At 41.1% G+C, this 14,019-nt stretch overlaps 1 long non-coding RNA gene across 1 annotated transcript; it reads right to left on the bottom strand.

Annotated features, from left to right (window-relative positions):
* Positions 1–527: 527 nt before the first annotated feature.
* LOC104910622 (uncharacterized) lies at positions 528–6,076 on the bottom strand. Its single transcript, XR_004159519.2, has 3 exons — positions 6,004–6,076; positions 4,021–4,174; positions 528–626 (listed from the first exon to the last, which is right to left on the bottom strand). It is a non-coding gene; the product is annotated as an uncharacterized LOC104910622 (long non-coding RNA).
* Positions 6,077–14,019: the final 7,943 nt, after the last annotated feature.

A 14,019-nucleotide genomic window follows, 5' to 3' on the forward strand; every position in this document is an offset into this window, starting at 1 on the left:
GTAGAGTGGTATCTTAAAAATGTGCCTGAATATTTAAGATTTGCCTTTAAATGTACAGTTATCAAAGTTTGGAACAAGTGACACTTGCTATGCCGTCTCCCCCAGCTTTACCTCACACTACTAAAGTAAAATACTAGAGGCAAAAAAAAGTGTTGCTTTTTAATAAGTGTATTATTTTTCAGCAGTTCAGTGATAATTAGAAGTTTTAGCACATGGTTTTATGGATGAATTGTTTCTACACTCAGCTCTTTGCCTAAGGAGATTACAGTTGGAAAGGAAGAAGACCCTTTGAAGGAAACCACAGGAAGAGATATATGCATACATTAAGCATGCTTTCAATACATGCTTTCAGAAAAATCCATCATTTCATCTCAGATGCTTGATCAAACTTTGATCAAGAGGCTAATTTATGGGTGTTAACTTTGCTTCCTTCAAAAGGGAAAATGTTGGAGTAGCTGGCCCAGCTCCACTAGTACATGTATGTGAACCGACATGCAATACTTTGTCCTTTACTTTTCTAACTTACCTTCCATCTAGTCACCATTGAATTCTTCCAGATCTTCCTATCATGATTCTCTTTCCACAAAGAACTTAAGCATTGTTTTCAGCACCACTTGGGCACACATCTAAAAATGACAGTTTCAGAAGTGTCACCAAAGTAGATAGGTGCCCAGGGGGATTTTCAAGACCCGAGGAAGCACTCTACAGTGCACCCAACCTACTACAAGAAACCATTGGGCAAGAAATAAAGAGGCTTTGGGAATTGGTCTTGGCACTTCCCTCCATCTTCAGCACCTGACACAATTAGTTGTCTCTCCAGTTCTTCATCTGTCTCTGGCTTTCCATTAATGGAAGATGAAAGCTAATCAGTGAACCTACATGGTAACAAGACAAATGCTCAGCTGTGGCACTTTCTCAATTCTAGGTCAGCCTTTAATAGAAATTCACCTCTGATAATCAGTTCAAACCTTTCCCTTAGACTTGAAAATTTTCAGAGCAAGATTCAGTTGTCTTTTCTGCCGTTTCACTGCTGATCATTGTCTACTGTGGTAAGAAACTGGTTTCAGTAAGTCCATAGTTCAGTATTGCTATAGGGTTTTTTGTTGTTGTTCCCATTTCAATATGCTTTGAAAAGGGCAAGTAAGGGAAAAAAAAACAAAAAAACTTTCTTTGTTGGCTGGCTATTAATGCAACCAGAGTAATGCTCAGAAGAACAAGAACTCAGTTTTTTATGTTGATTTATCAACTATATGCAACTTCCAACAGGCCTTCAATGATTATTAATTGCACAATATGTATAAACGATTCATCCTGTTGTTCTTTCAACAATTACACATCTCTTCTTTATCTTCTTCATTGTAACTTCAAGATAATGCTTTTTCTTTTCTTTGGCCATAAATCCTGATGTGTTGGGTGGTTTGATTCTTTTAAAGATAGAGAAAACTAATAAGATAATAAATTCTGAGTGATTACTGCAAAGCTTCTGGAGCCTGACAGTAGTTTCCTCATTTCTTGGGATTGAGCCTATAACCCCGAGGACTTAAATTTCTTCTCCTGTTATTGTTTTTTTTTTTCTCTTTTTCTTATTCACCTTAGCCTTCATCCCAAAGTGCAAATGCTGTGTGCAGTTGAAGTTCAAGCGGTGTTGAGTGCCTGGGCAGGCTACATGAAAAGCAACTTGGCTACCAGAAATAATTCTAAATGCTTCAGTGCCGAGGATGTCTGCCACTGAGAGCAACAGCACCTGGACCTACCTACATGTTGGAGCTCATAGCCTACAGTCCATGCTACAAGCGACAGAGAGTCAAGGTGAACTGCAAAAAGACTGCAAAGTTTTTAAGGATTTTTATAACTTAGAATTACAGAATCCTTAAGTTTGGAAAAAAACTACTAAGTTCATTTAGTCCAACCATAGTTAGTGATCTTCTTGCTTAATTTTCTACTTGTACTTCTCGGTCCAAACTCAACAAAGAAAACTTTTTGCACTCAAAGATGTGTTTAGGCAATGATATGCTCTCTTAGATCAATGACTACATAAATCTCTATCTCCCTGTCCTGAAAGTAAACATAATGTCCTTTCAATCCCTGCTGAGTTTAGAAACATTTCTTTGCATTTGTTAAGGTCCCATAAAGAACCTTTGTGCCCAGAGGTGAAGACTGAGGACTGAAATTTGAGTCCCAATCGAAGTCCTTTGGTTTTGATTGACAGAAAGCAAAGTGCAGTGCTGCCTGTAGGATACCCGGGCTGAGAGAATGTGTTTGTAGGTAAGAGTAAATGTGCTCTGTCTATGGACTATACAGCAACTACCAATAAGCATAGGCAGAAGAGATGTGTACCAGTGTAGCTGAGAACATAGATAATTGTGTTTTCTGTTTTTTAAAAGAAAATTAGAGGTTCTTATTATTCTGTCAAGAAAAAGGCTGAAAAACTGAACTGCAGGATGATAGCATCTTTTGGCTGTGGAAAATCCAATTCTTTTGTGTAACAGATTTGCTTTTACAAGTCTTCCTTGTGTTGTGCCATCTTAAATGAGTTATTTTGCTAATCAAATGTGTTTGAAGAGCTTTTCTCCCTCTTACTTCCTCCACAAAAGTGTCTGCCTTTTTTGTAAAGAGGTGGATGTAACCCGTGCTTCTCAGAATCACCTCACACAGGGCTTTGGTTATTTCAAGCCTAGAAAACCCACGGCTTTGAAGGGTTCCACACTGGGCTTCTGTTATTGAATACTTTTGCCTAATGCTTTTGTGAGCTCTTTACCTACCAGTCTGCAGTGGGACAGCTTGAATTGCCTTTCCTTGAGATCCAGAGGTGCATCCAGCCTACCCGGTAGGACTGAGATTTGTGTGATGCTCTCTCTTGTCCATTGTGAGTGTACATTTCCCAGGCAATGGGGTGAAGCTTGCCACTAGCATACACCTCCTTGCTATGCCTTTCAGTGCAAGATCATGAACTGGTCTTATGTTGATTTCTACCAATTTTATGTAAGAGTTCATTGGCATTGCTCCTGACTTACAAGGAGGATAATTATGAGTTTAGCTGGGTGTTACTGGGTTGTAATCTGGCACTGACAACATAGCATATGAGAGCAAGCAAAAAAAAAGGAATCATCAGAAATGGCTACTGTGTACAGTAGCTGTGGACAAACCAAACAGCCTTGATTACCCAAAGTATTATAATGAATCTCACCCCATCTTGGCAATCATTTGATAAAATACTATTAGTTTGGGTCCAGTTTCTTTGAGGTTAAAAGGAAAAGCAACATTCAGCATATTTAAGTTTCTTAGGTGGAAAAAGTAGCTTGATCTTGTGGAACCAGAGGTCCGTGACATGTGTCTTATTATGAAACCACAGCTGGCATGGAGTCAGGCATATGTGCTGCATTACACAGCATCATATCCTACTGAGGTGTTGGCCTCGTTTGCACTAGAAAGCAGTGGAAGGACTGACAGATCAAATCCCATCCATGTTTGTTGTAACTTTGGCAAGCATGTGCAGATTGCCAGGTTCCCCCTGGTTAGAAAGATCACCAGCATACTCTTTCTGGAGGGCAGAGAGGAAGACAATGACAGACTGAAGGAGTTTATTTTCATTTCTGCTCTCCTTCATTATTCTGCATCCCCCTATTGCTCTTGTCTGCAGCCTTCTGCTGCTGCCCTGCTTCAGGAAGCTGGTCTGTGTGTTACCAGCAGGGGGGCTGAAGCCAGAGTTTGCATCGCAAATTCACAGAACCACAAACTGAAACAAGCTGTTGAGCCGTTATTGTTTATAATTAGTTTTTGACTGAAGTCCCAGTCTGCTATAGGGAATGGTTTTATCTTGGTGTATGTGTGGGTGGGAAGAGAAAAGCAGAGAGCTGAATCAAGGAACCAATCCTTATCCTGAGGGGAAGAAAGAATAGGGCAGCATAACCCAATCCCATGGGATCAAAGGTGGCCAGCACAAACATAAACACCCTTACACTGTGTTTTCTCTCCTTGATTTTACTGGTAAATACCCTGTTGGGACAACAAAACACTTACCCTGGAGATACACAGCTTCTTTCTTTGGGTCAGACAATGATTGGCAGCCCTCGATTTGTTCTGTGTCTGAAGCCTTCTCCAGTCTGTCCAGGCCTTATTTCATTTCCACCCTTAGAGTAATCCAAGTCCCTTCTCCATCACAGATACTTTCCCACTACAGAATAAGGGGGAAAAAAAGAGAACAATCATGCTCAGGTGTCAAAATCCAGTTTGTAACCTTGTCAAAATTTTGCATGTGGGAAAACAGCCAGCTAGTTCCTTGAACATAAGCAGCCAAGGGCTCCAACCAAAGTATCCCATCTCCCCACTAGGGCTGGCAAGTGGGACTCATCACTGCACACGTATCCCAGGGACATCCAAGTTGGTGATGTTAAGAAACATTTCTTCTCAGGAAGAGTAGTAAAGCATTGGAACAGGCTGCCCATTGAGGCTGTGGAGTCACCATCCCTGGAGGTGTTCAAGGAACATGTAGATGTGGTACTGAGTGGCACGATATATTGAATGTGGTGGGGATGAGCTGATGGTTGGACCTGGTGATCTTAGAGATCTTTTCCAACCTTAATCATTCTATGAAAATGCCTGCCATTTTCCATGCCCTGGCTTTCCTAGCCACAAGTCGGCTGTAATGGGGCCTGTCTTACATCTTGCAAGAATGTCAAGTAGTTTAATGCATGTTTATAAAAGGACCCAAAGATTTTTGGATGAAAGACGTTCTATATGCGCTGTGTGGTTTGATGTGCTGCCATCTGGGTGTCCAAAACTGTAGGGATACCATAACCTGTATTCTTATTCCTGTGTTCTGGGAGGGCATTTGCCTGCCTGCAGAATGAAAATCTGCTCAGATCAGAATTAGCTGATGAGTGAAGAAAAACCACCTTGCATATTTCAGCTTGCATTCCCAAACAGTGTGCTACTTGTTATATACCACTGCACTGACAAGTCATTGTTAAAATAAAACCAAAAACCAACAAGATGCATTCTTCTTGCAGCTGGACTGTGGGCGCTGTTAAGTCTTTCATGCTTTCCACATATTTAAGTGCCGTGCTGAAAACTGCTTCATTTGTTCCAAAACACATGGAATCAAACAAAATAGTAATAGAAAAAATGAGCACTGCAAATTTTGTCCTTGGCATTTAATTCTGTTCATCTGATACTATGTTTTCATCTCAGGATAATATAAATATTTAAAGCCACATGTAGTTCTGCTAATAAAAATCAGTTTGGTTAGATTGGGATTAGAGCAACTCATAAATAGGACGTCCTGCTGAAGTTTGGTTTAGTATTTATTCTAGAGCAAGAAATGGGTATGAGATGATGCTCTTAGGTCCTGACTTTCACTTTATTTTGCCAGTGGCCTATGGATTCATCTCTAGCATCTAAGCATGTGACAGAAACTAATTTATCACCAAGCAAGAAAGTCCTCAAAAGAGCTATTGGTAATAAACATTTGTTTCTCAGCACAAAACTTATGTGAGCCCTGATCTCGTCTTCACTGAACATTTCAAGTTCCCAATGACTTAAATGTGGAAGTGTTGTAGGAGTGGGTTTGGAACCTTGGCAAAATGCAGGAAGTCATTATCCAGTAGCTAATTGCCTTTTTCCTCTTTCAGATGTTTGATTTATTTTTAATGAATGTGGAGAAATCTTTGCAGAGACATTTCCCCCCCCCCTCCCAGCTCCTGAGATAACGTCAAGCAAATCCTTCCTACTCTGGTGGTGGTTTTCCAGCAGAACAGTCTACATTTGTGTGATGTGTCTCATTAACCAAGTTGTGTCCTGGGGACGGGACAGATGCATAGATGAGATGATGTGTGTAGAATGAAAAGAATGTGTGTATTGCATGTAGATTTTTGCAGAACCTTAAACAGCAAGTAAAAATCTTACATTTAGTACTTCACATGGGGTCTTTAGAAATAATTATATAAAGAACAAACTAATTTGATTGATTACTGTGTTAAAGCGGAATGAATTATGTCCACCTACCTCGTGTTCATTTCCTGCAGACATCCAAGTGTTGGGCTGCATGAAGTTCCAGAGGGCAGCTCTTGCTTGCATTAACCTGCTTTCTCAAGGACATACCTTTGTGCTGAGCACGCCTCTAAGTCCATTTTACATTACCTGGCTGCAATCCAGGGCTATCAACTTCAGTGGTAAATCACACTCTGACTTCACTGATGCTGGGATGAATTCCATAGGGGTGTTGTAAATTCTTCTCTACGTCATTGTACATTGGTATGTTCCGATCAGAGGTGTTCAGAGTGTAAAAAGACTGAGTGTTATACGTAACAGCATAGTCTGCGATTCCACACTCTTTCAAAGAGAGGAGGAAATCAAGGCACTTTTAAAACTATCTAGCTGGAAAGGAATATCCTTGCAGAAGGCACAAAAATAAAAGGCATTGTGTTTTCTAAATTTCTCTAATCCTACTTATATCAAGAATAATTATCTGACTTCCTCCCCTTTCCCTCTTTTGATCTGACCGGTAGCTGAAATGCAGAGTACCATTTCAGGAATCAAGTGAGTATTTCAGCGAGGAATGGGAGTGGTGCCATCACATTATGCTATGTGCATCTGAGCTGAACAGTTTCTAAACAAATAATAACAAATCTAAGCCTGTTCGTTGGCTGTTTGGCAAGTACAAAACTCAGAAGGTTTGAGGTCAGGAGATAGATAAAATAAATAAAGGTTTGAGAGGTCAACACCCAAAAGTACGAGAATGAAATTCCAGCACTTCAATGTAGAAGTAAGACTGATGAGCTGCTGAAACTTCCGTGTGTCCATTTTCTATTTGATATAGCTGATGGTTCCTTCTGACTTTGTGTTTTGGAAATTGGTGTCCACAGTTGGTCTGACTGAATGGTTTGCTCTAGCATTAGTTTCAGACTGACATATACAGCTCTCCGAGAGCTGTGATTTGCCATGGGAAGCTGAAGTTCAGCTCCTCCCTCTGTATCTGGCCCACAAGGAAACATCCAGAAACCTTTTACCAGCAGAATTACATTAAAAACAAGAGAAAGGAAAAGGGTAAGGCTATAGGAGAGTTCCAGAGAGATCCAAAGGGGAAGCTGTCAGCTCCCACATCCAGTCTGCAGATCGGTGGTGGTCTGGGAAGCACTTTCAGGTGGTCTCCAGAGCCGTTTCCATCACAGTAGTAGTTCTCTAGCACTACCACCTCCCACTCGTTATAACCCAGGCATTGGATCTCTTGGTAACGCCCATACTGAACAGATGAGGAGACAGCTGGCGCCTCAGACAACCAGGTCAGAGATCAGATAGCAGGGTACATCAGGACAGGTTTTTTAATAGAGTAAACTTGTACTCCTCAATGAACCTGTGAGTCAGGAACATGAACAGGGAGGTAAGAATCTGCCCATTAAGCTGGAAAAATGACTTCCATTGAGCATTTCTGTTTCATATTTTCACAGCTTTTACAACCGATATAAAAATTTCACCCACTCATATTCCAGTCCAAATTACAAAGTGATTAAAGAAGAAGTGCTCTTCAAGAATAAACATAGTGGGTTAATAACAGATGTGAATTCCAATGTAAATGTCTTTTTTTGCAGCATTCTAATTTTCCTTCATGTGATGAAGTTTGACTGCTAAACTATTGCATCTGATTGCAAATAGCATCTGTATCAATATACAGCTAATGTTTCAGTTTTTTCCAGATGTGCTATTCCCCTTGTTAACACATCTGCTTTTGTCCTTGTCAGGATCAGCCTAGCTGACTGTGTTTACGACTGAGCATGTCTGGGCCTTTCCCTTGTACAGGTACAAATCAGACATTGAACTGACTGATTGAAGTGAAAGGTCTCCAAAGCAAGATTTCTCTTCTACATTCTCCTTTTCCCTGCCCTTCCTTCCACCCAGAACCAGAAACTGCAGGAATTACTGGCAGGATAGAATGCAGAATGGGATTTTATTCTATTAAGTGGATTGTCAGAAGAATTTACAATTGAATTTTAAAAAAAGGAAAATACTTGTGCCTCAGTTGTGCTATATACTGCATGAATGTGTGACTATCATGTGCTGTTGATAGCACATTGTCTTCAACTGCCTACACGTATAAAGGAGTCTAATACTCCTATTGCTGAGGTTGGTTGGTCTGTACCATTTATTTACATAGTCATTGAATTCAAACAAATAAAATGCCCTCATGTGTTTGTGTCATACCCAGACATCTCATTTTCAACCCTGGTTAAAAGCTGATCAAATTGCCATGTGTACTTTGTCTTTTCTGTTAAGAGCTGAATGGGTAATAACATTGCAGACAGCTTTCTTCCCTGAGAAGCCCACTGTATTCCTTTGGTGCTAGCTGCACTTCTTTACATTTCACAGCTGAATTCTTTGGATTATAGATTGAATGTGACAAACACACCCAGGCTTTGGTTACTCTCAAAACCAACATAAACTAAGCTGGGCAATAATTTGTTTGGGTTTGTGCAGAACAGATCTAAGATGATGTTTTCTTTGATGTGCTTCCCATGAAAGATGGTTGCGTATGAATAGTAACAGTACAAAATATCAAATTATATGCATTTCAAAATAAGTGTGTCGGTTTGTTAGAAACTCAAAAATGCATACCTAAAAGTTTGGTTGCATTGAAAGCGGGCTACCAGTCTAACTTCCTGCAGCTGCAGAACATCTGTAACAAATCAGCAGCTCCTTATTGTCTATGTGAAGGACTCTTGCATGCCAGCAGTCACTCCAAGAAGTGTCTGTGTGTGTATACCATGTCCCCTCACCATGGGTTGCAGAGTATGAGCCTGAATCCTTTTGGGAGTCCTTTTGGTTTTGGCTTTTCTGTAACACTCGCAAATGCAGAACAATCCTTGAGAAGTATGTGTCAAACTGGTAGGAGAAGGATTTCTCTGTCTCTTAAGTTTCAACTTGGCTAGACTTAGTATCAGCTGCCTGGTCTTTGTAGTCAGGCTTTCTCTTTGACCAGACAATGGTCCAGTTGTTGTCTCTAGCTGCATTTAGCTAGAAACAAGTCTAGACCTTGTGTGGTCATCAGGCCTGCTCTAACATTGTGATAGAAGTATGGACTCTTTTCTTCCATTTCTACTCTGGCTGTTGTTCTAGTAGCAACTCACCAGAAGTTTGGGCAGCCATGCAATGACCCAAGAGACTCCTCTGTTCCCAGGGCGCTTGGATATGGACCTGTATTTTCATGACCCATCTGGTAGAGCATTAATGGAGCTGTCTGTTTGCTGGAGAATGGTACAAAGCTAAGCAGCAGAAAGAGCTTGCAGAAAACAAAAGAAATACCTACAGAGAAAACAGAACAGGTATGGAGGTGAAAGCAGAGGAAATAAAGGCAGAAAAGAGCTAGATGCAAGTCCCTGCACCTTGTTATTCAAGTGACTGGATGATTTTGACGATCTGGCTTGGACTTAGTGCTGTGACTTTCTGAGAAGGACAAGAGAGGGAGCTCAGAAAAGAGAAAAAGATGGAAGCAGACCTGCTGGGCGTACCATGGGGTTTATCTACCGGCCTCATCGCAAGTGTGTTCCCATTGCAAAGGCAGCGAGAGCCTCTGTTTGAGCAGTTGGCACATTAAAGATCCATTTTCTGTGAGCGGGGGGAGCGTTCCAACAATTACAGAGTGAAAGTTGGTACTTCAAAGCTGCAATAATGTGGGAGAGACTCAGAAGCCCTGTTTGCTTTCCCATAAAACTTTCAACACTGTGAAGTTCTGCCATTTTCAAAAGAGAATAAAGCCTTTTACCATCGCAATTTTATGCAGGGCGCTCTATCCCATAGCACCCATTCTGAAAATGTTTGGTTTTGCCTCTTGAACACTGGAGAGAAAGAAGTGCTAAGATGAAAGCAAGTGGAAGGCAAAATTGGTGAAATGGGTATGAGTTCTATTTTTCATTCTTTTCAACAAATGAATTGTTGGCAGTTCTTTCTCAGTCTGATCAGATTGTAACATAATGTTAAAAAGCCTGTGTTGGTGAGTTGGAGAGCATCATCTCAGAGTAGTAGCAATATTATCAGGAAAATAAGGGAAAAAATAAGTGAAGCAAAGCCTAGAACAAATAAATTTTCAACTTCAGAAATTCAGCTTCCTTTTTTAACACCTTGGTGATCAATAGTCTTGATCCTAACAAACAGTTAGAAGTATAAGTGACTGCTATGCCTACATCTACAGTTCTATGATACTAATTGTAGGAAAATGGAAGGAAATTTGGGCCAGCCGGACTTTGTATATTTTCAGGTCAGAGAAAACACCAATGTACTGTACATCTTTAAGGGCAGGTAACTGAAAAGCTGTCAAGTTATATTAATCTTTTACAGCTGGTGCTTTGGAATTGTAATTCAGTGCAACTTCTGACCGAAGAGAGAAACCTTATTCGAGGCAAAAGGTGGACTGCAGCTTCTGATGTGGAATCAGCATTGATGAGGCTCCTTACAAGCCACCCTTGCTCATGAGCTTATCTCCTAGTGTTATGTCTTTTCTAACATTCAAAATCAAGGACTCTGGGCTGTTATTACAAATGAAAGATCATTAGTTTTGTCATAGTCCTTTGCCAGTTCCAAGTGGAAGGAATCTGGCCTCTGCTGTAAGAATAAATCTGTCCCCAAACACTATGATAATTTGGCTTGCATTTTTGTACCACTGTTGTTTTTTTTCAATAAACTGCGTAAATGAGTTACAGATACCAGTTATGATAGGTCTGTATAAGTTTTAGATTCTTTCATATTGCTAAAATTGTGGTTTGGTTCTCTTTTATGTGAAGTATGGGCCTTTGGTCTTCCCTGCAGGTTCAGAGAACGTGGTGTTGTTATTTGGGTAATAGAATGAAGCCAACAAGTAGTATGAGATTGGTGGTGAACAGTTCCATCCTGAGCCACAAGCAGAATCACAAGAAGAGCTCTGATTAAGCACAAAATACAATGCTTTGAGGAAAAAAAAAAAGGAAAAAAAAAAAGTCATTTTAAACTAAATTCTTTGTTCTTTAACTATCACAACTTTGACACGGTTAGATTTTTTTGTTTGTTTGTTTTACATGAAACACTGTTTTAAATGAAAGCCTTTGCGTTCCCAGACCAAAAGCAGTTTCATGGAAGTCCAGCTGGACAAAGAACCCACGCAGCAGAGGGAACTGAGCCCCACGTTTGAAGTTTACAGCTCACTGTAAAGTGTCTGCTCAGAAAATGCAGCAGCTCTGCCTGAACTCTCCAATTCATGGTTCCAACTGCAGCCGTGCCAACGCAGGTGTCTCTTCACAGCTGGAAGAAGGAAGCAGAGGGTGCAGTACCACCTCAATAGCTGACCCCTATCTCATGTGAACAACAACAAGACCTCCAAGGAGCATACCATTTGGTCATCAGATATTCTCCTTTTGGCCACAAGAGAAAGACGATGTAGGGGGAAAATCCTCCAACTCTTCATGTACAGGAAAGAAATCAGATTAAAAATGAATAAAACCTTTGGGCTATTCTCTGCAAGGCAGGCAGGGACAAGCAACACAGTCCAAGCCACTGTTCCCGCTGCAAAGAAAACAAAAACACAGGTGTTGAACATACTGAAGCCATGCAGATTAGCCCTGTGTGCAGTACATGCTCTTTACAAGAAGAAAAAACATCATTTTTGTTATTTGGCTATTGTTCGCTGGAGGCATGTTTTATTTCAGCTCGGCTCCAAGCAGAGTTATTACCAATCCCACAGCAGAAGTTCTCTGTGATGAGAGAAACATGTGATCTCTGGGCCCTAGAGAAGAAATTATGCTGGGAAGGCATCTCCGACGGGAGGGCTGCTGCTGGCCACCTGAGCAAACACCCCACCTGGTGAGCACAACAGAGCAACATGGGTACATATACGACTGTGCACGGGAGCAGCCTGGCTAGAGGTTATTTCCAGTGACCCTGCCTAGAGAAAGATGAGATTCTGTGCATATCTCCAGTCCAGGAGATTTAATGAGAGGGAGCATCACTTTGCTCCCCAATAAAAGGAAGAGACACAGCTCATCCTTTTGCAATGCAACTCCAAGCAGCAATTGCTGATGTGCTGTTCAGTGTTCTCCCGTGCAGGTTATGAGCTTTATGGTGTTGTACATGGGAACGTGTGTAGGGAGGGGATGTAGGGGGGATCGGCTTTCATGAGCTGCACAGATTTTGCTCATATCACTTTGTTATGCAAATCCGTAATTATTTCATTTCCCCCAGAAGGAGTCTTTGTGGTTTCCTCTTCCGCAGGATTTCCGAATGCTTCATGGAGGGAACAAATCACTGAGCAATTCCCAGGTATGTGAGCTACATGGCCAGCTCTGCAGAAGTGGAAGCCTGGAAGGTTTTGGTGGAGGTTTTAAATAGCAATTTTGGAAGGGCTGCTGAAAGGGAGGTGGTGAGGCTGACCTTGACAGTGGCACAAAAGTTGTTCATCATTGTAATAAAGTTAATTAAGATTGAGGCCTGCAAGGTGCCTGGGGCTAAGGAATAGAGGCCAGGTTTCTTACAATGAAGCTGCCTTTTCTTCTGAGTGGGGAGCAAGGAAGGAAAAACAAGCACTAGATTGTAGTAGTTCAAATGCCCATCTCAGCCCCACAGATGGAAGTCAGGAGTGGTTCTTCTGAATAGATGGAGTCACTCCATCATCACACTAGTGTGTGTGCAGAACTTGTCCCATGTGGCTTGTCTGCTCATTTTGTAGCTTTTCATGCCTCTGCAGCTGTTTTGTGTAGAGATCAGCCTTCCAGACTAAGACCTGGTTTGTACGTTTGCAGCAAAATGATTTGTGCTCTGTGCAGAAAGGCAGATGAGTTTATTTGGATATCCCAGAAGGAGTGATTTAGGAAGCTGGACAGTGTTTTGAGATTTGGAGCCTGTCAGTATATCATACTGAAATGTTTGCCTTGTTTTTATAAACACTGGAAGGCAGGTAGGCTTTCATTCCACTCTCTTGCTTTGATGATTATTCCATTGAGCTGCTACATTTGGCAAACCAAGACAGAAAAAGGAGGGAGGGAGAAAAATAAGAAATTAGCACCACATTTAGTCATTTCCATTAACAGTGCGAAATACGTAGAGTGTTTCTGTATGAAGCTCAGACTGTATCTCATTCACACTAATCATTTCTACTGCTTTTGCATCAACATTGAAGCCCAACCCTTAATCCTTCCAGATGACCTCTTTTGTCTTTACCAATAGGAAATGTGGAGAGCTAATCAGGGTGCCCATTGGCTGGATGGACTAAGATTCAAAGACAGATGTAGATGTTTCATTCCTCTGAGTTTCCATCTGGGCATAACTGGGATCAGTCCTGCTGGCATCTGAAAAGCTGAGCAGAGTGAGGACTTCTGTGGTACTCCAGCTATAATTGGCCTCCAGCTACATGTCCCAACACATCAACCCTCTGAACCCAATCAGTCAAACAGTTTTTTTACCTGCCTAGCTCGGACTGTCCTAATTGGAATACGTTATTATAATAAGAGACGAGCAAAGTCAAGATAAAGTTCATCCCCTGATCAAGTCCAAAGAACTCAGGTAGGTTAGGCAAGATGCACCAGAGGAGCCTTTTTACTGCTGTGCCCAGCAGTCTCCTGACTTTCTTATACAAGAGCACAGCTCAGCTGTTAGAGAGTTTCTAGTATGTGGTGATCTTCTCAGAGGTCATGGTTGGTGAAACTGAGTCTAGGCTTTACCGTTTTTCTGGGAAGAGATTCAGATCTGACCTTTTCTTCTGGCCTTTTTTTATAGAAAAAATGAAAATGTCACAGCAACACCATGGCCTTCCTGCTACTCTCTTCTTTCCGAAATAAAGCTAGATGTCTCTTTCAAGGAGATCTCCATTTGCTTTTTGGAAGATACACATTTAATGAGTTTATTTTTTTTAGCCAAGAGCTAAACTGGAAGCAGAAGAAATTGCTCTCAATTAAAAATGAGTTTTGTTTTTTGTTTGTGTTTGTTTGTTTGTTTGTTTGTCAGAGAAGGAGATATATACACTACATTGGTAAATTCTGACTTCATTGCATTACTAAATACATTGGT

Source organism: Meleagris gallopavo, chromosome 4 (genome assembly GCF_905368555.1).
Source record: "Meleagris gallopavo chromosome 4, MGAL_WU_HG_1.1, whole genome shotgun sequence".
In the NCBI taxonomy this organism is placed as follows: Eukaryota; Metazoa; Chordata; class Aves; order Galliformes; family Phasianidae; genus Meleagris; species Meleagris gallopavo.